This window comes from Sorex fumeus, unplaced genomic scaffold (genome assembly GCF_029834395.1).
Source record: "Sorex fumeus unplaced genomic scaffold, SorFum_2.1 ptg000006l, whole genome shotgun sequence".
NCBI lineage: Eukaryota > Metazoa > Chordata > Mammalia > Eulipotyphla > Soricidae > Sorex > Sorex fumeus.
In genome coordinates, this window is record NW_026606063.1 from 26871518 (window position 1) to 26894332 (window position 22815).

The 22815-nt window shown below is 56.0% G+C and overlaps 1 protein-coding gene across 3 annotated transcripts in view; it reads right to left on the reverse strand.

Annotated features, from left to right (window-relative positions):
- Window positions 1–21295, reverse strand: part of HPCAL1 (hippocalcin like 1) — an 84643-nt gene extending 63348 nt beyond the window's left edge. The window contains exon 1 of one of the 3 annotated variants that reach the window (XM_056124122.1): window positions 21154–21295. The gene's annotated coding sequence lies outside the window, so the exon portion shown is untranslated. Of the gene's footprint in view, window positions 1–20206; window positions 20507–21153 lie in introns of those variants that run through there. The other 2 variants (XM_056124113.1, XM_056124127.1) reach the window with 2 other exon arrangements.
- Window positions 21296–22815: the final 1520 nt, after the last annotated feature.

A 22815-nucleotide genomic window follows, 5' to 3' on the forward strand; every position in this document is an offset into this window, starting at 1 on the left:
AACTTTTCCTGAGCACCTGCTTCGTGCTCGGCACAGTTCCAAGCCAGAGGCACTCACCTCACTTCAGGTGTCTTCTGTGGCCACAGAATCCACCCCAGGATATGTGGCTCAATGGTCCAGGGAATCATGTGGGTTCCTGGGTTCTATCCCCAGCAGCACACAGATAAATAAAACGGGGCCCACTGAGGTGCGTCCAGGGAGATGAAGGACACCACCCAGAGCAGATGCTGCCCCTTGTCCACAGCACAGGGGACACAGCTGTCCCACTATCCATCCCATCAACACTTCAACATGCAGGAAAAGTCTCCAACGAAACCTTTTTCCACCAACTAAACCCAACTCTCTAAGCCCTATCCAACGCTGCTTCTGAGAGATCAGTCAGGAAATGAAAAGTTACGGGTCTGGTGTTAACCATAAATCACCCACTTGTGAATACATATATAGAAAGTCATTAGCACTGGCACCATCTGCAGAGAACGCCGCCCGGAGAATGAAGTCCGTACAGTTGGGCTTGGAATAATTCCATTCCCCACCAGAATAAGACGAGGCTCTTGGCCAAAATTAAGTCCTGACTGAAGGTGAGTCCTTACACCCACAGAAGACTCTGGTGGATTGGTTCCTGCTCAGTCTTCAAATAAAAATAAATCATAAAAAAAATTATTTTTTCTTTTGAGCCCCAGTTAGTTAATAAAATAACTAACACAAATATAGTACACTTCAATATCCACCAACTCCTACAAGCCTCCTGACAACCTTCCCAAGTCAGGATCATGGGCACGTGAGGAACCTGATGCTCTGAGCGTGGCATGACCTGCTGAGGGACCACGGGGCCACGAATAAAGGATGAGGCGTAACCTCTATCCCTGCCCCAACAGCGGCCAAGAGAAGCAGCCGGCGGGGTCCGTCCCTTCCTCGCCCACGGGAGCTACGGGGGTTGGGGAGGTGCGGCTTTCCACATTTGGGGGGAACAGATCTACTGCCCACACAGTACGTGTTTTGAAATCCTGTTTAATGTGATCTGGAACAATGCAAAGTATTTCTCCAACTCTTGGCGCTGGTTGCAGATTGCAGGAGTTGGGGAGGAGGAAGGTGAACCTGGATTCGAAGTTGGCTCCGGTCACAGCTGCCCTTCCTGGAGAGAGCCCTGGGACCTGGGGGAAGATGTACCCCGGCCGATGCCGCCCCGCCCCCCTCTAAGATATGGGGTCCCCAGATCTAAGTTGGGATCGGTCCCCGGTGCCTTGGCCACCCGGACCGAGAGCTTCAGGGAGCAGGAGGGGGCAGTACCAGAGCCGGAGAGCTGGAGGCGGAAGGACAGATGGGTGTGTGGGGTGGCCCGGGGCCAGTCCAGCTGGAATGCTGGGTGGATGTGGGGCAAGAGGCCACAGTGGCCAGCGGCCCAGGCCGGGTGCCCGGAGCATCTGCGCGCGGGCACCAGCCAACTTCACAGGGAGGGGTGTGGGGAGCGAGGGGGCAAGTTCTAGAAAAGACAGAACCGCGTTGGGAAACAGAGGCACAGGGGAAAAGACAGATGAGCCCCCAGAGATCTAGCAGACCAGACAAAAATGTCCCCTCCCATCCACCTTACAAAATGGGCCCCCCCACACTCCGCTGAAGGGAGAAGCGTGTGTCTCCTACCCCGCGCTGCTGCTGGAGTCAGAGGAAGCCCCTTTTGCAGGGCCCCGCCAGCTGCTAGCTTCTCGGCCTCCCCTTCGATCCACACCCCAAGCCTGGGAGCTGGCACAGAAGACAGCCTGAGCTCACATCTCAGGGAAGGACACAGCCAACTTTACAGGCAAGCAGGTCAGCACACACCAGGCCACTCATTCTGGGTCCCAGTTCCTCACCCCACCCCGCAAGAGTGGTCGGTCAAGGTTTACAAAGCAGGATCGATAGAGAGGGCAGAGCAATTGTATAGCAGGCTGGGCGTTTGTCTTGCACATGGCCAACCTAGATTCGACCCCTGACATCCCATATGGTCCCCTGAGTACCCCCGGGAGTGATTCCGGAGTGCAGAGCCACGGGTAGGCCCTGAGCGTCACCGAGCATGGACCCCAAACCTGAAAATATAAAAAGCAAGATAAAAACAGGATCAGCCAAACAGTCCCATCATCTCCTATAAGAGCGGTGACAGGGCAAGCCGGTGGCTTCTTTCTGTAGGCGCTGAGAGCACGCCATCCTCCAAGCATCAGGCTGGGGCGCCCCTGGCTGCATTCACACACGCGGACACACACACACACACACACACACACACACACACACTCACACCTGCCACCTCGATCGGCTTGCTCTGCAGTCAGTTGGTCTAGCACCCCGCAGGTGGTCCTTGGGGACATAGTTCCCCCTGAGTGAGCCGGAAAGGGCCCTGGGGCCAAGCCGGCTTCCCCTCCCCTCCCCTCTCACCCCTGCCTTCTCCAGGCCTGGCCCGTGCTGGGCACATTTCTCACACAGCATTTAAAAAGCCCCCCGACCCCTTCATCATTCCAACAAATGCCCGCCACAAACAGGTGAAAGGGCCAGTTGGATGCCCCTCATAAAGGAGCAGAGAGTGAGCCCCAACCCAGTGGGAAGAAGTGGGGCGCCCAGATGAAGAAGCCAAGTGAGTCCCAGAGAGGAGAGCAGAGAGAGGGGAGACAGCTCCAGCAGCCCCGCTGGGTCAGGGGCTTCTCTGCGGGCAGGGCTGGGCGCTGGGGCAGGGGCATGAGATAGGGGCTATGGGCAGGCCTGGGTGCAAGCAAGGGAAGCCTGAGAGTGTGCCCCCTGCCCCTGACCAGTTCCCTGGTCCAGGTCACGCCAGCCCCAAGCTGGGCCTGCTGCCAGAGGCCCCCTAAGAACCAGGGTCTACCGAGCTCGTGTCCCCATTGCAAATCACATACAATGCCAGAAAAAAAAAATGGTGGAGCAGCCACGGCCCACAGGGGCTCACTGGCCATCAGCCAAGAAAGAACCTCATGATCGCCGGAGAAGCAGGAGGACCCAGCGTCTCTTGACTGGCCCCTCTTCCTTACTCACGTTTCTCCCAGAGGCACGCTGAACGCTAGCAAGTGGGCAACCCCGTACCCTGCCACCCCCACTCCCACTCACTCTGTGTGGGTCCAGAGTGGTGGTGGGAGGAGGGAGAGGACCAAAGCAGGGCAACAGAGGCACAGGGGAAAGAACAGATGAGCCCCGAGAGATCTAGCAGACCAGACTTAGCCTGGGAAAAGTATCCCCCATCCACCTTGCAAAATTTCTGAATAACAGACCCTCATGGAGAGGACAGTTGTCATGGGAACCAAAGTCTTAACTTTGGCATTTCCACAACCTTTGATTGATCCAGTTCTCAAAATTAACATCACAATGAAACAGTATTTGCATTTAATTTATTTTAATTGGCTTTTACATAACTAACCGGCTTGGTTTCACTCTTAATAACAACAGGCGGAAGGAGTGCTTAAATAGTGGGACCCCAGAAAACAAGGAGAGGAAAGCTACTCATTTTCAAATTTTCATGTTTAGAAAAATATTCCTCACTCGCTTTTTGAAAGTACATTTCATTTCATTCCCCCCTCCTTTTTTTTTCTTTTTTTTTTTTTTGTAAGGCAGCGGGGCCTTTTTCACACTGAAGTTCATCGTTTCGACTTGCTGCGTCGCATTTAAAAATTAAAGATTCGAAAGCTTTTGTGTATGATCTCAAGGTGTGAGGAATGTCTGAACTGCAACAAAAGGGAAGAAAATGAGTTCCGGCAGAGTCTTTTGGTTGTTTCTTCTCGGTTTCCACCCACACGCCCATGTGGCCCCTTCATGCCCGCGGGATCCTTGGCATATAGCAGGTATGGGTAACTACACTCCTGGAGAATGAAAGCAACTGGGGCTAACTCCATTGCCCGAAAGTGTATGAAACAGCATTTCCTTTGTGTTTTTTGGTTTTCCTTTGGTAGGGGTGAGGAGGTTGGGGCCACACCTGGCAGCACTCAGGGCTTATTCCTGTCTGTGTTTAGAGATCACTCCTGGCAGTGCTCGGAGGACCATATGGAGTGCTGGGGACCAAATACGGGCTTCGCAAGCAAGACAAGTACCCTGCCTGTTGTACTATCTCTCTGGCCCAAAGCAGTGGCTTTCAATTAACGCTCCATGGACCAGACAGTGTCTGTCAGCAGAGATTTGCTTCCAATCTGAGAAAAAAGCATTGCTGCTTGGCACAGAGGTTTAGCACCAGGCCACGGTATAACAGGGCTGAAACCCACTGGCAGAACGCACTTAAGACAGGACCAGTTACTTGGGCTTTTATTATTTTACTATTACGAGCATTTCTTGCCTGACGAAGGTGGGGTACTCGTGGGCCAGTAAACATGAGGCCAGGGCCGGAGAGACAGTAATGCAGGTAGGACATTGACCATGCATGTGACTGACCTGGGTTTCATCCCCGGCATCCCATATGTCCCACTGAGCACTGCCAGGAGTGATTCCTGAGCACAGAGTCAGGAGGAACCCTAAAGTACAGCCAGGTGTGGCCCCCAAACCAACCAACCAACAACAACTACAAAAAAACCACAAGGCCAGTTCCTAGGTAAGGGTTACAAGTGTTAGAGGGATTTACCTGGGACCAACATGAACTTCAAGTCCAGCTGGGAGACCTGATCTCATGCCTTGGAGAACAAGGGCACAAGGCACAGAGAGCTGCCCCGGGACGAAAATGTGCCCCTTACCTGCCGGGTTCAGAGCAGACAGTGTGCGCGCTGGGAGTCTTGGGAACTGTGTATTCATGGTTTTTTTTGTTGTTGTTGTTGTTTTTTGCTTTTTGGGTCACACCTGGCGATGCTCAAGGGTTACTCCTAGCTTTGCACTCAGGAATCACTCCTGGCAGTGCTCAGGAGACCATATGGGATGCTAGGAATTGAACCCGGGTCAGCCACGTGCAAGGCAAATGCCCTACCCGCTGTGCTATCACTCCAGCCCCATATTCATGTTTTCAACATTTAATCAAACATAAAACCCAGCGGCAGTGACTTAGAAAAGGGCTTTCCCGGCCAGAGTGTCTGGACAACTCACTGGGCTCGGGGCACGGCTGGCATGCAGGACACCCAGTTCCGATCCCAGGCACTGTGTGCGGGGTGGGGGGGGGTGATCTCCAAGTGCCAATTTGGGAGTAAACCCCTGCCCGAGCACCACCAGGTGTGGCCCGAAGACCAAATAAAATAGACATTTCCAAGAAAGAGAAAGGTTTTTCTTGTTGAAATGGAACAAAACTATGGGACAGGGGTCTAGGGTTTGAGCAACAGCTCAAGAACAGGATGAGAGAGAGAGAGAGAGAGAGAGAGAGAGAGAGAGAGAGAGAGAGAGAGAGAGAAATGGTCAAGGTGCATGCCTCGCATCTGAGGACTCTGTGGGAATCCTCAGCACCACATATGGTCCTCCCCTCACTTCCAGGGTCACAGAGCCAGGAGAAGTCCCTGAGCACTGCTGGATGTGCCACTGCCCCCTCCGGTCCCCCCAAAAGTGAAAGCTATCAAGGATTCTGAGTCATTTTCTGCTCGACGGTCCTCACCAACATGCGTGGATTACTGCCTCGTGGTCACAGGGTGGCTGTATGACTTCAAGAAATCACATCTGCTTTTCCAGGGAGGAGGAAGATGGGCTGGCCAAACACTTCCTGGTATCTTTGGGTCTTCACAGAGGAAGGAAGTGGGGTCAGGAGCACATATCAGCAGCATTGCATTAAGAAGGGGGAAGGGGGTCCTGTCTGGAAGGTGAAGCCACTAGCTATCCAAGCTCTGAATAACAAGCATTCACACTTGCTGTTCCCTATGCCTGCTACCCTCATTTCTTTACTTTTTCTTTCTTTCTTTTTTTTTTTTTTTTTTTTTTTGCTTTTTGGGTCACACCCAGTGATTGCGCAGGGGTCACTCCTGGCTCTGCACTCAGGAATTACCCCTGGCGGTGCTCAGGGGACCATATGGGATGCTGGGAATCAAACTCGGGTCAGCCACGTGCAAGGCAAATGCCCTACCCGCTGTGCTATGGCTCCAGCCCCCTCATTTATTTTCAATATTTGCTCAACTGGCTCTTCCTCACAGAGTCTTCCTAACCCCAACCCCAACCCCGTTAAGAAATTCATCTCTGGAGCTGTAGAGACAGCACAGCGGGTCCGGCATCTGCCTTGCACAAAGCCAACCTGGGTTTGATAACTGGGCATCCCATATGGTCCCCAAAGCCCCTCCAGGAGTACTGAGCCAGCAGGAACCTCCGAGCACTGAGGGGTGAGGCCCCAAAAACCAAAACACAAACAAACATTTCACTTCTCACCCCTCCTCGAGGCAGGATGCCCTGACCCACGGGTCTGTTGTTCCTCAGTCCAGCAACATCCAGCTCTGGCTCGCTGCTGCTCCAAGCTGGAATGATGAGGCCCGGACTGCTCCGTCACAGAAGCTGGCGCAGACGGGGCCAGAGTGAGTGAGTGGAGCTCTGCCTTACATCCTATGATGGACATGGAAAAACAGACCTTTCCCTACAGAGGGGGACCCCTTCTCTGGGCCCAACTTTGCCTTAAACAGAGACTTCAAGTACAGCCCTGCCCTCGTAGCCGAGATCCTGGACAGAAGGCGACCTGTCCGAGGGCCAGAGCCATGCACATGGCCAGGCTGTGGGACACAGGAGAAGCAAAGGACCTGAGGCCGGAGTGATAGTACAGCGGCTAAGGTGTTTGCCTTGCACGCGGACAACCCGGGTTCGATTCCCAGCATCTTATATGGTCCCCTAAGCACCGTCAGGGGTAATTCCTGAGTGCAGAGCCAGGAGTAAACCCCTGAGCTTCACGGGTGTGACCCAAAAAGCAAATAAAAAAAAGAAAAGAAAAGGACCTGAGCGAGCCCAGGGTCCTGGGAGGCTTCTGGGAGGAGGCGCACGCTGCAAGGATGTGGCTAGGAGGGGTTTAGGAAGGTGCAAGAAACCTCGGTAGGAGGGGCGAGTGGGAAGCAAATGCTCCACCCCCTCCCCAAAGGCAGGTGCAGAGAATGAAGATGAAAGGTCTCTCTTCCCCATGACCCCAAACCCGAGCCTGCCAGGGGTGAGCGCACCGCTGGGCAAAGCCAAAGTCAGACGGGAAAAGAAGAGTTTCTGGGAATCAGACGGGGCAAGCGCTCACCCAGCCTCTGCTCCCCAATCATGTCTGACCACGCCGCAGGCTGTGACAGGGAGCAGGTGGGAGGGACACTCAGACCCAAGCCAAGCTCCGACGTGCGACCCAAGAACATGCTTTCCCGGGACCGGGAAGGCCCCAGGCTGCCCCGCAACGCAGACAGCTGGTTACGCCCTGCCCACAGGTGGCCAGGAGAGGCAGGCCAATGTCCCCTCCTCTCCTCTGCCTGTTCTCACATCATCTGGGCCTCCTCTGCGGGCTGATTGGAGGAGAATGAAAACTGTGGGCTGAGCAGCCTGGAGCATGGAAGCAGGGTGGGAGGTCAGAGTTCACTTTCCAAAAGGGGGTCTCAGTCCATCCTGTGTGTCGCAGGGGGCATGGGGGGGGGGACAGAAAAGGATTGAGGATGGCTGGTGGCTGGGGTACATTTACATGGCACTTAAGCAGTTCGTAATCACAACCTCAGAATTTTCATTTTACAGAGGAGGAGAAAGCAGAATGGTGCTTTCTCGGCAGACTCATTGACCCGTATGAAGATGGAGGAGGTGGACATTGCTTAAGGCTCTGGGCAGGGAACAGGGCGGGAACAACGAGCCAGGCAATAGCGCAGGGAGCTGAGTGCAGGCTCTGCACGCAGGAGTCCTGGGTTCGATCCCCAGCATCAAAACCTAAGCTCCTCGTACTCCAACAATCGTGGTCCCCTGAACACTGTAGGGAGTGAGATCCCCAAACACAGAGCCAGGAGTGACCCCTGAGTACTAACAGGTGTGGTGCCCTCGGCCCCCCCCCCGCACCCCCCCTCAAAAAAAACAGGATTTCTCGAGACCGTGAAAATCTGAAAGACAGGCCAGTAGAGAGTTGATCAGCGCTCTGGAAAATGCTTACGCGGAAGAACAAACCAAACAGCAGGTGCTGTGTCACCCCTCCAGCGAGACCCAGATCCAGGAACCCCTCGGGGCTCTGAGAGGGGCTTCAGGGTTGTGATTTGGCTCAGGTGGGACTGCAGGAGCCCATGGTCCGTGGTTGGGTTCCCTCCATCTCAGATCACACCGTAAGGTAAGTTCCACAGGGCAGATTCCAGCCCCTCCTTCACCCAAGTACCACCCAGCCCAGAGCTGAGCTTAAGCATTCTGCATGGAATTTCGGAATTTCATTTGCTCCACGTGTCCTGGTAACTATCACTTGCTTTAAAAGAGAACACACTTCACTTTATTAAATGCTTTTGTTCTTACTCTTTCCAAGAGGGGTTCCCTCAATGCAGCTAAGTCTTTCGGACAAGAAAGGTAAGGGTAAATGCAGTGCTAACAACTAATAAACAAACCAGTGAGCAAAATTATGTCAGCAACCATTAGGCAACTGAGCTGAAGTATGATGTTTGCTTAGAAAACTTCATTTCCCACTCACTATTTCAGGATTAGCACGTAAAGTGAGGCTAATCCCTTTGCCCAGATAAGGAAGATACCCAGAAATCACAGGGGGGTGGCTGGGGGCACACCCAGTCTCTACAGTAACTTCACACCCAATCTCCATGGTAACCTACCTGTTTTCAGTGAGAGGAGAGGTTCCTGCCTCTCTGTGGAATCCTGTAGCAACCAGCTCTTGAAAATAACAATTTTGAATACTGGAGCCATACAAGTGCTTTTTAAATATAGGTTTTCCTATAAGAAAGGATCCTGAAAGAATGCCAGGTATGTATGGAATTTTTCTGACAGTTATGTTTTCTTTTTCAAAATCCTAAGTATACACAGTTGACCAGAGGTTTTTGTTTTTGTTTTTTGTTTTTTTGTAATCCAAGAAACTAGAAGCAGACACTGACTTAGTGGCAAAGTCTGGGTTTTCCCACTCTAGCAATATTATTTGCCTGGAGAGATGGTCCAATTACCAACATCTCTCTCCTTCATTCACCGGAAATTAGTCTTTCATATTAGCCAATTTCTCTGATGGCTGGCCTCGCCTTCCTAATTTTCCACTGCTGACTCAATATCCTGAAGTTGGACGGATTCAACTTATGAAAAATGATGGGAAGTCTAAGAAGTCTTCAGAGAGAAACTACCAGAGTAAAGGTATATTCCTGACAACAACGATTGAGATGGTTGTTTACTTGGCTATAAATAGATTCAGCCTAACACCAACATAGGCTAACCCACCACCAACCCAAGTTAACTCAAATTCAACCCAAGTCAACCTAACGCCAACCCAAATCAACCCAACACCAACACAAGTCAACACCAACACAAGTCAACCACCACCAACCCAAATCAACTCAACACCATCCCAAGTCAAGTCAACACCAACCCAAATCAACCCAACACCAAGTCAACCTAATACCAACTTAAGTCAACCCAACACCAAGTCAACACAACTCCAACCCAAGTTAACCCAAAACCAATGCAGGTCAATCCAACACCAACTCAAGTCAACCTACCACCAACCCAAGGTCCACAGCAGTGGCAATGTGAGTGGGGGTTGTCCAGGAAGGCTGGCCTCAGACATGGCACCAAGGAGGTGGGGGCAGAGCTCCCTCCTCCCTCCCTCCTCCCTCCTCCCTCCTTCCCATACCTCCTCCCTCCATTCCACCTCCTTCTTCTCTCCTTCCCACTCCCTCCTCCCTTCTTCCATCTTCCTTCCCCCTCCTTCCCATTCCCTTCTCCCTCCCTTTCTTCTCCCTCCTTCCTCTCCTCTCCGCCCTCACTCCTTCCCTTCCTTCCTCCCTCCTGCCTTCCTCTCTCCTCTCTCCTTCTCTGCTTCCTCTCTCCTTCCCTCCATCCCACCACCTCCCTCTCCATCCCGCCTCCTTCTTCCCCCCTTCCCACTCCCTCCTCTCTTCTTCCTGCCTCCCTTCTCCCTCCTTCCCCTCTGCCTTCTCCCTCCCGAGTAGTACCATGGTACCTACTAGTACCATCCCTAGTAGTCTACCGCTTTGTCAGAGATGAAGAGCTGAAATTTTTTCACTCAAGGGGTCATCTCAATGAAATCAGGGATGGGGAATAAAAAAGTTCAAAAATATTCAAAGAATGGGGCTGGAGAGATAGCAGAGCGGGTAGGGCGTTTGCCTTGCACGCGGCCAACCCGGGTTCGATTCCCAGCATCCCATATGGTCCCCTGAGCACCGCCAGGAGTAACTCCTGAGTGCAGAGCCAGGAGTAACCCCTGTGCATTGCCAGGTGTGACCCAAAAAGCAAAAAAAAAGTATATATATATATATACATATATATATATATATTCAAGGAAGAACTGAGGAACATGTTTGCCTGATAGACAAGCAGTAAGGAGGTTACCCTTGGCAAAGGACCCACTGCACAAGCATTTAGCAACGAGAAGGAAACACAGAAGTAATCCATGAAGAAGGCAGGGGCAGGAGGCAGAAACCTCATTAAATACCCAAGGTTAACTGCAGGAGCAAGGAAAATTTTCATATCAAGAAACACAGTGGCAGGGCTGGAGCAATAGCACAGTGGGTAGGGCATTTGCCTTGCATGCGGCCGACCCGGGTTCGATTCCCAGCATCCCATATGGTCTCCTGAGCAACACCAGGCATAATTCCTGAGTGCAAGAGCCAGGAGTAACCCCTGAGCATCGCCGGGTGTAACCCAAAAAGCAAAAAAAATAAATAAATAAACGCAGTGGCATGGAGTTCATGCCCAATTCAATCAGCTTAATCAATGGCTGAATAAATAAAAGTACTCCTATATTAAAAAAAAATAATAACCTGGCTACCCAAATTCTTATCATAAACAAGCCCTGCCCTCTGCTGTGATGAAATGTTCCTTCTGAGACCAGAACATTCTTCTTTATATCCCAGTTTATAGAGAGTTACTCAACATTCAGTTTTTTGATGAATTAACAAATCCTAATGATGCATTATGATAAATTTCCATTCATTTAAATCATCACAAGTATGGAATGTGTGGGTTCCAGCCAGTCTGACTATAAAGAGAAAGTTTGCTAAGCAAATGAAGAGAGTAAACAAGGTTATTAGAGGAATGTGCTCTTGGGGTTCCTTTTAAAAGCTTTTTTCCCCTAAGAGCAAATGCAATGCATGCTTATTGGTAAAAATTTGAAGTGTGGAGAAACAGGAAAAGGCAGGGAAGAGAATGCACTTACAATCCCATCAGCGTCAACTGCTAGCATCAATTTCAGTTTATTTCCTTCCTATCTATTTTCCTGACTTTCTCATCCCCCTCCCAAACAGAACTGGAATAAAACCATCCATATAATTCTCTTGCTCTGCAGCCCTATGATGAGAAGCAATGTTTAAAATGCTTCCTTCCAGCCACTTCCGCAGATACCGACTAGCCCGTTACAACTGTGCTCACTCCACAAAACCCTGAGTAACTCATTTAAAAGGCGAAGGGGAGTGCAAATCCAGACAGGAGGTTGCATGAACACACCTGCTTCTGTCTGAAAATAATACCGTCACTGTCTTCCACAATAATTCTGCCTTTTCTCTACGTCACAATGTGTCTGCCTGTTTCTTAGACAACCAGTGGTATGACCTCCCAGGAAAAACAAAGATACACCTCACGAGGAGGAGGGCAACGTCCTGTGCAGAGGTTTTTCTGCGGAGACCGTCCTCTTTAAAGAAACAGTCCACAGCTTCAAAGGAAGGCTCCTGGACCCCAAAAGATGGCTCAGTGGCTTGCTGCCGCCAGGTAGCACTGTAGTACTGTTGTCCAGTTGTTCACCGACTTGCTCGAGTGGGCACCAGTAATGTCTCCATGGTGAGACTTGTCGTTACTGTGTCTGGCATATCGCATACGCCACAGGGAGCTTGTCAGGCTCTGCCATGCGGGCGGGATACTCTCGGTAGCTTGCAGGGCTCTCTGAGAGGGACAGAGGAATTGAACCCAGGTCGGCCACATGCAAGGCACCGCTTACCGCCAGGTAGTGAGTTCAAATCCCAGTGGTGCACCTGGGGGTGAGCAGTCCTGCTGTCTTTGCTCCCTAGAAGGAAGGGCCCAAAAGATGTCTGAGTGGCTTAAAGTCACACCCTGCCCACCCAAAAAAGGCAGGAGGCAGAGGAGAAAAGCTCCGATCTGGAGCTAAAAACTTAATCATCAACCTTCTTCTTCCTCCGTCCCGACAGGACCTGGCCCGCCGAGAAGGCGCCTTCGCACCATGAGATCGACACTGTCATCGTAACCCACATTTCTGCCACACGACACAGCACCTTCCCGGCACTAGAAACCTCAAACAACTGTCCTAGGGATGGCCTGAAACACGCCGAGTTTATTCATCTGATTCCGTAGCCTCTGGGTCTGCACATGTGTTCAACGCCACCGAGTCCGGGTGGGCGCTGCTAAAGGATCTGTGTTTTCAAAGAGGTTCCTTTTGTTCTTCTCTCTCCCTCTGTCCTCTCCCCACCTCTCTCGTCCTTAGCTTTGAACGTTCTCTTTGCTTTATGCTGCCTGTGCCCTGCTTCTGACACATCCACAACTCTTGGAAATCGTTTTAGCTGCGTCCCTGGATTGTCCAGCGGGTGGAGAACTGAGAAGCCATCTCGCCCGAGCTGCATGTGACTCCAGGGAACTGAGGAAGAAAAGGCAGTCGTGCCCAGTCGAGGAGGCCAGAGAGTCACCGGGGTGTGGGGGTCCTGCCACAGCAACGAAGGTCTGAGACACTCACAGTCCACGACCAGGCAGGACACACAGCGCCACGCCACTGGCCTGCAGAGCAAGCCCCAGCAGCCGAGGCGTTAAGTTTTAAATAATGCAATCCCACCCCCACCCCCCTACACACACACACCACCACCACCACCACCACCACCATCCTACAGTGAGGAGAAGAGGCTGGTGAATCAGCCACACACCGGAGTGGGGATGCCCAGAGGAGAGACCCGCCTCACCTCCCCTGAAGAGGCGGGCAAACACGGTGGCCAGCTGTGAGGCCGGCGGTCGACCCACAGGGGAAAAGAGTGTGGAGAGGACTCTGTGGGCAGAGGGAGGCACAACAGAACAGGGAGCCCAGTTCTCCCAGCCCAAAGAACCAGTGGGAGACCCATCAAGCGCTAGAGAAAGAGAGAGAGATCCAGTAGATCCTGTATTTATTCAGGCTCAGTCATTCATTCGGTTCCACAACATCACGTAAAGCCAGGAGTGTGACTGTCACTGCCAGGCCTGAGGCCTGGGAACGGGGCACAGGGATGTCTGAGAACAAGGAGGCCGCCACCCAGCCCGGACAGGCAGCGCGCCCCTTCCGCCCCTTCCCACCGCTTTCTTTGGCTTTCGGTCCTGCGGTCCTGCTCGGCCCTCGCTAGGCTGGAGAGAGCCGCCTGCACGGGGGAGGGTGATCATTTCTCATTCACAGGCACCAGCTGCCCGATGTGGTACCCGACCCTGGGAACGAACGATGCTGAGGCTGAAAGATGATGATGGTGAGAGATGGATGGGGCTGGGGGTGGCGGGAGGCGGATAGCAATGATGGCGACGGAGGGAGGGAGAGAAGGGGTGAGAGAGACAGAGGGGGGAAGGAGGAGGAGGACAGGGAAGAGGGGGGGAGGAAGGAATGAGGGAGAAGGGATGGAGGGAGGAAGAAAGAAGGGATGGAGAGAGGGAGGAGAGAAGGAGGGAAGAGAGAGGAAGGAGAGGGAGAGAAATGGGAGATGGGATGGAGGGAGAAGGGAGAAGGGCGGCAGGAAGGAGAAAGGAGGGAGTGGGAAGGAGGGAAGAAGGAGGCAGGATGGAGAGGGAGGTGGTGGGATGGAGGGAGGAAGGAAGGAGGAAGAAGGAAAGAGGGAAGGTGAGAGGGAGGAGAGAAGAAGAGAGGAGAGGAAGGCAGGAAGGAGGAGGGAAGGGAGAGAAGGGAACGGGCAAGGGAGAAAAGAGGGAAGGGGAGAGGGAGAGGGAGGGAAGGAAGGAATTAGGGAGGAGGGAGGAGGGAGGGAGGAGAGAGGAAAAGAGAGAGAAAGGAAGGAGGGAGGGAAAAGGGAGGGAGAAGGGAGATGGGAATGAGGGAGAAGGAAGGCAGGAAGAAGAGAGGAAGGAGTGGGAAGAAGGGAAGAAAGAGGCGTAATGGAGGGAGGAGGGAGGAGGGAGGGAGGAGGAAGGAGGAGTGAGGTGGGAGGAGGGAAGAGAGGGGAGGGAGGAGGAAGGATGAGGAGGAAGGAGGAAGGAGGAGGGAGGAGGGAAGAGGGAGCTCTGCCCCCCCCTTGGTGCCATGTCTGAGGCCGGCTTTCTGGACATCCCCAACTCATGCTGCGGCTCCTGGGGCTGACTCTCCGGCCACCCACATAAATTCAGGAAACTGGGAAACATTGGGAATGATTTTCTTTCAGCCCAGGTGATGGCTTTTGAGAGATTCTCACTCCCCCCCAAAACAGATCACAGCAGGACCAAGAGGGCAGAGGGCAGGGAGCTGCCCAGAGCCTTCTGGTGCTGGCGAGGAAAAGAGTCGAAGCCCCTGCCATGTCCCCGGGGCCCACCCCCCAGTCCCTGGCCTGGCAGCGAGCTGGCAGCCGAACTCAGCCAGCACTCGGGGTGGGGCGAGACGGAGGGTCGCCCCGGTCTCCTCCCAGTTCACGGACACCCAGCGGGTCTCTGCACATGCCCAGGTCGGGGTGCCGGGGACACGTCTGGGACGGGAGCTGGCGCGGTCCCGACAGCAGCTTTCAGTCTGCCACCCCGGTCCAGGGGTATCCACGCACGACTATGCCATCTTCTGGGTCAGAACATACTCTCCCAGTGGGCCGGGGCTAAAAGGCGAGCTGCCAGGCAGAAGGGTCCCACCCGCCGCGGGCCACACGCAGATGGTGGCATGCCCCGATGGCCTCCACCGGGGTCCCTGAGACCATGTCGGAAACTCTTGAGAACCCTACACTGGAAACGGGTATGACGAGCCATAGTCTGTAAACTATCTATCCATAAAGCTAATAATTAAAAAAAATAATTGGGTAGCTTAGACATAGCTCAAAGGCATGTGTGATGTCCAGTTTCCATCCCTGGCACCTTCCGGCCCCCTGTGCACCCGCAGGTGTGGCCCCCACCCAGCACCCCCAGGCATGGACATGAGGCCCTAGGCAGCCCTGCAGACGGCCCTCCCAGCATTGTTATGAGGACAGGAATTCAGCAGACCAAGAGGCATGCGTGGGAGGGAAGAGGGCTCTGAACAGCAGCCCCCCACACTCCCCCCACCCAGCACCTCACCCTGGCAGGGCTCCCGCCAGATCCCACCTTCCTCTGTGCCCACCCCCTCCAGGCAGCCCTCCTGGGTCAGCTTTAGGAAATTCCTCCCGGGTGCCCTGGCCCCAGCCCCAGCCCCAGCCCCAGAGAGGTGCTCCGCTCCAGAGCACAAGTCAGCGGGCTTCAGGACTCACAACTTCTCCCCCGCCAGACCAAGATCAAGTTCCTAGGGGCAGGGAGGAGCTTGGGTCCAGGCTGCACACAGGAGGTGCTCAGAACAATGCCAGGCGAAAGGAAGGAGGAAGGAGAGGCCATGCCATGAAATCTGGTTTAAACATTGACACATGGGTGGGATTCAAGGCTCCCCTTACCCCCCCCTCGCCCCCGCCCCCCAGGTTCTCTGAGCAGGGAGAGACCTGAAGGGGTGCCCAGACCCCAGGAGGTCCCCAGCTATAACCAACAGGCACAGCGGCGGGTTTCAGCAGAGTGAGGGGAGTTCTGGGCGCGCGCGCACGTGCGGTTCTCAGGGGTCACACGCCATCCTGGGGGGTCAGTGGCATCCAGGGCGGAGCACAGGTGCACTTGGAGGGCACTAGGTAAAGGGAGATCTGGACTAGAAGCCCGGGAAGTTTCCCAAGCCATAACTCAGGCACCCCTAAAGCCTCCTTTCGTCTTCAGGGTTGTGATACTGTGAGTTACGGAGGAGGGTTTAACCGGCCTGTTTCTCGGCCAAGGTCAGGGACCCACTTGTCCCCCTCCTCAGACAATGTGTCTGAGCTGAGGCCACATCCCACCACGTCTCACGGAGAAAAACAAAAGCCAGGAAAAGGTGGCCTCAGGGTGAGCAAGTCAGGAGAGTGAGCCTGGCGTATGAGGGGAAAGGAGGAGTCCACGGAGGCGTCTTTCCTGCCCTCCTGCCGTCAGAGTGAGCCGAGAGCTCTGGAAAGGTCTTTCGTTAGTCATGCCTCATAAATTCAGAGATATGAAGCTTTGCCTTCGAAATCCAATTTTACTTGAAACAACACGGCCAAGGTAAGGCTCTCTAAAGGATTTACTGTGCTTTTTAGATGATATCAAAAAAAAAAAAGGGGGAAAATAAAATCTCAAGACTTGCATCTTGCTCATCAGTGCCTAAGGAATGTTCCAGGGGATGGAATGATAGTACAGCGGGTAGGGTGTTTGCCTTGCACACAGCCGACCCAGGTTCGATCCCCAGCATCCCATATGGTCCCCCGAGCACCACCAGGAGTAATTCCTGAGTGCAGAGCCAGAAGTAACCCCTGAACATCGCCGGGTGTGATCCAAAAAGCCAAAAAAATAAAAGAAAAAAAGAAATGTTCCACCTGTCAGAGTGATCTTAAAGCCCAGGCACCAGGTTCCAGTGTGTGTGTGCTCACTTGTATGCGTGCCTGTGACTATTTGTGCATGCACGTGGACTTGTGTTTGTGGGGGAAGGTGCTAAGGTAGAAACACTTCCCTCCCTTGAGACAAGTAGCATTGAGAGCCCCACATAGGGCGTCTTCCACGCTCCAGTGCCTCCTAGACAATTACCTTCTGTCATCCCCTGGTTAGAAATTCAACCCAAAGGAAAAAGGACCAGAGCCGGATGGGCTGCTGGGCCAAGGTGCGGGCACTCAAACAGTAACGAAACCCGATGAGACCGGGAGAGCGACACGTCCCCACGGAGAGCATGACTGAAGTCGACCAGTGCCCTCCCCGCCCCAAGCGCTGTGACATCAGGTGCTGACAAACCAGCAGAACGCACACACACAGGCCCCCATCAAGTCTGGGCTGGCAACTCCTAAATTGGAAGCATTCTCCCACCACCGACAAACACGGTTTCGGCCTTGCTGGAATACTAAGACGAACTTGATCGCCATCTAGATAAGATGTTCGCTGCCAGCCAGCCGACTCTCTGGTGCCAAATGCACTCCGGAGCGCCTTATTAGTATCCTGGACTAGCACCGCTTCATCAGGGATGCTGGCATCTCACCTCCGAGGAGTGGCCAGGCCAGGCCGCAGTGTTTGGGGAGGAGTGCGGGCCAGACAGACAGCTCTGATGCATGACACCTCGCTGGGCGTCTTCTATGGAGCGGGTGTGCGGTGCTCTGAAGGCGGGCCTCCCACTTCACCGGTAAAATGGCACAGCAGCTCCATGGAGAACCCGCGGTCCCAGAGCAAGTGGCTGGGCACATGCACCAAGGCAGAGCGACTCAGAGGAGCCTGCACTTCTAATGCCCCATTAGAAACATCAGACAGAGGTGCAGAGCCCCTTCGGGAGTCTCCACTCTCTCTGACAGCCGCTCTCTGGAAGGGCTTGTTGGAAATGAATGGATGGATCCTTGGCCACAGCTTTGGCCAAATCTCTGTTTTTCTGGGGGTTTAACTTGTTCTTGTTCCATCCATACAAGGGAGGATGCTTCGGGCATCTAATTCCCTATGCTAAGTCCTCCAAATCTTTTTCAAACGGCGACATCTGCATGCCAGCTCACACACTGGGGGAAAAAAGGGGTAAAAAAAAAAAAGGGAGCCCCTGGGGGGGGTCTGGCAAATCTAGAATGAAGCGCCAGGTCCCAGGACAGGAGAGAGGCAGAACCCAGGGCCTTCCTGCTGGTACATTATCCAATAAACCTCAAGAGCTCGGTAATTACAGGCACTTTCAAAAGTGAAACAGAAATAGATCTAGGGCCAAAATGCTGGTTTGCCGGAGCAGACAAAGAACCTCTTTTAACTTGGAAACAAAACAAAACAACTAAAAAAAAAAAAAACCCACAGCCAGCTTTGGTCAGTCTTCGAAGCTGAGAAAACTAGACTAAATTTTTCCCCCCGCTATTATAAATCTGATTATGGGAGAGAGAATAGGATTCCAAGTATAATAAACCCTTCTCTCCACTAGGACACACACAAAAAATCATTTTCTGAAACGGGGGGGGGGGGGGGGGGGAAGACTGCACTCTTAAGTGCACCCCGGACAACAAAATCAGGATGAAAAAAATTGCTGCTAATTCAGGTTTCAGGGCCTGCCACTCCACCTGAGATCTCTTGGTGGAAGAGAAACCAAAGCGCCAGCCCACAGGGGGCTCTGCTCCTGTGAAGGGTCCCCGCTTCCCTGAGAAAACCAGTGCAGGTACACCTGCTAAATGCACACCATGCCCTAGGCAGCCACCATGCCCTGCCCTGCCCTTCACGTGCTAGCTCATCGGGTGCCACCGCGAGGTCCTGCTCTCCTGGAGAAAAGCTATTTGCTTTTCCAACTGGAAAAGACGTGGGGAAAAACCCGCAGCGACAGAGAGAATCACTGGCAAGACAGCAGGGCAGCCCTGGCCAGCTCGGCAGGCTGGGGCACCGCCAGGGCCCTGGCGAGGCTGGCAGGACTCTCCCTGACCGTGAACCGCGGTGCGTTATTCACTGCAGCTCAGGGCTAGCGACATCATTTCCAAATGCGTACAAAGGGTTCTTGGACCCCCACATCCTGCTTTCAGGCTGATCGAGTGGGGGGGGGGGCTGCGGGGGGAGGGTGGAGTGGATCCAGGTGCAAGGGTCTGGGGCAGGACCGGCAGTCTGGGACAAACACTGGGCTCGAGAGAGTTCGGGTGTGGGCCTGGGGGTAGTGGCCGGAATGGGGAGGGCGGGGAGGCAGCGATGCCCCGGGAGCAGGAGCCCCAGTCGTCCCTGTCCCCAGCGCCACTTTCACAAGCCGGCTGGTGTCAGAGCCGCATCCCCCCTACCCGGGGACCGGGCACTTGTTGAACAAAAGGTCTCTCGGCTCCCGCAGCCGCTGCCTTCCGCCAGGAGGGGGACCCGCGCTGGCCGGCCGCGGGAGATGGGTCGGAGCACGCCCCGCGCCGCGCGCTCCGGCACCCCCGAGGCGGCGCCGCCCCGCAGCCTAAACTTTCTCCCATCTCGACGCGTGAAGTTGGGGCGATGAGAAAGGCATCAAACACGCGCAATGCTTGTGTATGTGTGTGTGGGGGGGGGGTTCGGGGGCGGCGGCGGGTGGGAGGTGGCAGAGATGCAAGCGTCCCGCCTACACGAAAACGAAGAGGGGAAAAAATCCGCAAAGATTAAAAGGCAGCGATGCCTCCAATCCCCGTGGCGATCCCCGACTACTACGGACCAGGCACTGGGTCAAGCGCTATCTTTAGTGCGTTCTCGTTTTTTTTTTTTTAACGGTCACGACAGTCCCGGGGTGGGGGGTGGGGGTGGGGGGAAAGGGGTGGTGGTGGCGGGGAAGTGTCCCCGTTCGGGGGCAAACAATCCGAAGACACAGGCAGGTGGCGTCTGGTCCGGGTCGTGATGCGAGTGGCGGAGATGCCAAAGCTCTCAGCGCCCGGGCAAGCCGGGCTCGTCGTGGTCCCCTCGGAAGAGCGCGGGTGGCCGCCCCAGCTCGGGCCGGAGAACACGGCGCCCCACGTGGGCCGCTCGGACCTGCCCCCTCCACCCGGACGGACCAGCTCCGGGAGGGGCGGGCCACGCCCGCACCCCCACCCGCACCGGGTCCCCGCGATCCCCTGGGCTTCGGGAGCTCCGCACTGCGCCGGCCAGCGGGGACCCGTGGGGACCAGAGCGGACCCGGGATCCGCGCGCCGGGCTGACTGCACCGCCCACGCCCACTCCTCCACCCCCCAGCCGACGCACAGCAGCTCACACACACGACACCCGTACGGCATCGGTGCAGCCCCCGCCCCACCGCGCACCCCAGGAACGGCGCTCCCCGACATCACCCCAGCCCGCAAACACAGCCCGCACGGGGCACACCCCACGGGGCCCCACGCCGTGCCGGGAGCCCACCAAGCGTCCTCGGTCACGCACAACTCCACACGGCGCAGAGAAACCCAGGCAACCCCCCCGCACCCTGACACACACGCACACTCACGCGCACGCAGAAAAGCCCCGCGATCGCAGCGCGCCCAGGGCGCACTCCCCGCGCCCCCCGCGGCCCCCGCGCGCCCCGCGCGCCCCGCGCGCCCACAGCCGGCCCCTGCCCTACCTGCTCCGGCGCAGGACGCGGTCCGCCGCCGGCTCTCCGAGCTCAAGTTCGGCGCCGCCCGCAACGGGCCGCTGCCGGGGACGAGGGCGCCGAGGCCGGGAAAGGGTGCTTAGGAGCGCGGGCCTCCTCGGTGCGCCCGCAGCCGACGCGCCGGCGCTGCGCTCATCGCCGCCCAGAAGGACAAAAGGAAGCCGGGCAGCCGGGGAGCCGGCGAGGTGAGGGCGCCCGCGCGTCCGCCGCTCCGCGCGTCCTCCGCCCGCAGCCGCCGCCGCCGCCGCCAGCCCCGGGAAGGAAGGGACACGAAGGCGGGACCCGGAGGCGGGGGCGGGGGCGGGGCGCGCGGCCGGGGGCGGGCGCTCAAGTTTCCTGCCACCCGCGCCGGCCCGGCCACGCCCCCGCCACGGCCACGCCCCCGGCTGTCCAGCCGCGGGGCCGCGGGAGCCGGCGCGTCGCGGGCGCCCCGGGAACGCACCCTGCACCCCCCGCCCCCTGCCCAGGCCCTGCCCCGAGCCCCAACCCTGGCGGGGGGCTCCGAAGCCGGGGCTTGCGGTGGGCACCGGATCCGCCTCCCTCACCCTTGGCCTCTGGCCTGCGGGTGTGGGAGAGGCCGGGAGGCGGCGCCCGGGAGGGGCCGGCCGGCGCGCTCTCCGCCTCCGCGGTCCTCTGCAGGAAGTGCGGCCTGGGTGGCCCCGACCGACCGGGAAGAGGCCCGAGTCCAGGCCCCGGGGCAGCCCCGCCGCCGCGGGTCGCCTGAGCACGAACCACCCACCTGGCCGCGCCTCTCCAGGCGACAGAAACCCGATGCGCGCCGACGGAGCCCGGAGCCCCGGATCTGGCTACTCCGGCTAACTCCTTGTGCCTTGATTTCCCCAGCTCTAAAATGGGTGGGGAAGGAGGAGCGCGCCCCGGCCGACCCTTCCCTCCCTGACCTGCTCTGCGTTGCCCGTCTGTGCGCCCGGGTGGTCTTGCCTGACCCCTGGGAAGAAGGGTGCTGGTTCTTGCTGGGCGATCCACTCCCAAGGGACCTGCTGGGGAGAGCAGGGTGGAGGGACAGTACCTCCCAGAGCTACTGAAAGTCTGGGCTCAGGGGAGCAAATAAGACATACACACGCCCCCATCACTGCCACCGCCCACCTCAAACACAGGAAAGGTAACCACAGAAACAGCCACAAACGTGGAGCAGGGCCTTCGTGTTAGGCTGAGACAAATTGTCTCTCTGACGTCTCTAGGGTAAATCTCCATCCTCCGATCCTCCTCCATACAAACACGGTGAGTGAACGCCCACCTCACACAGCGGTAGAGAGAGCAGGTGGCCCAGCCCAGGGGGGTGGGGGGTGCACCAGCAGGGAGCCCGCAGGCTAAGCCGTCTAAGCCTGGATCCCCGCTCTCTGCCTGCTAGGAGCCACCCCAGAAACACGGGGAGCTGGTCCCACTTGGATTCTGCTGCAAGGAGCAGAAAAAATAAAGTGCAGGGGCCAGCGCAATAGTGCAGCAGGAAGGACACTTGTCTTGCTCACTGCTGACAGGGGTTCCATCCCCAGGAATCCTATACAGTTGCCGGAGCACTACCAGAAGTCATCCTGAGTGCAAAGCCAGGAATAATCTATGAGCATTGGCCAAGTGTGCACCCTCACAGCCCTATGCCCCCACAACTCCCGATACAAATCCCTGGGCACCCCATGTGGTCCCCTGAGCCCCACCAGGAGTGATCCCTGAGCACCGCCGGGTGTGACCCGATCCAAAGAATATGGAGTGCACGTGCCAAAGCAGGCTCAGGCTGTCTGCTAGAGCCAGCCTGGTGCTAGGGGCACCCGCTCTCCTGCCCCGTAGAGCCCAGCTCCCTGAGTTTTGCAGGGGCTTCCTGTGGCACCGTCCCAGCAGGGTGGCAGTGGCTCGGGGTTACAAGTGGAGAGGCCCCGCCCAGGTGCACCTGCCAAGTGACTCCAGATCCTGGGTCCCCTGAGTTGAGACTGATCTGGGTTACAGGGCCTGGGGAGGGGGCCCCCACAAGCAAGCATCCAGGACCCTCAGGGGATTTCCTGTCTACATCATTTCTGTCCCTGACCTTCTGGGCTCCCCCCAGGACTTCTACCAGCACCTCGAAACCCTGCCAGCAACCAGAGGAGAGAGGTAAGGGAGCCATCCTTAGGAGCCAGGTCTGGAGCCAGAGAGCACGTTTCTGCCTGTCATCACCGGCCAGAAGTGGGTCCTCGCTACACCTGGACGCTGGGACTCTGCGAATCAAACCACCTCCTCGTGTACCCAGGAGTAAGCAGTCTCTTCAGTGAGCTTGTCACCCTGTCCCTATCACACACACGAGTGCTCTTCTCTGATGCCCAGTCTCGAGGCAACAGCTGCCTACACAAAGCCCAGTAATCACCGTCGTCCCAGCCTGAGCCGTGAGCGAGTGAGCGAGTGCTGAGAACTGCCTGCCTCCTTCTGCTCCTGGGCAGCCACCTCCCAGAGGAGATGACCGTGGGGTTGGGCCTTGGAAAATGAGGAGGAGAGGGACCAGAGAGATAGTGCAGGGGTAAGGCGCTCACCCTGCTTGAGGCCAATCCCTGGCACTGATTGTGGCCCCCTAAGCACCG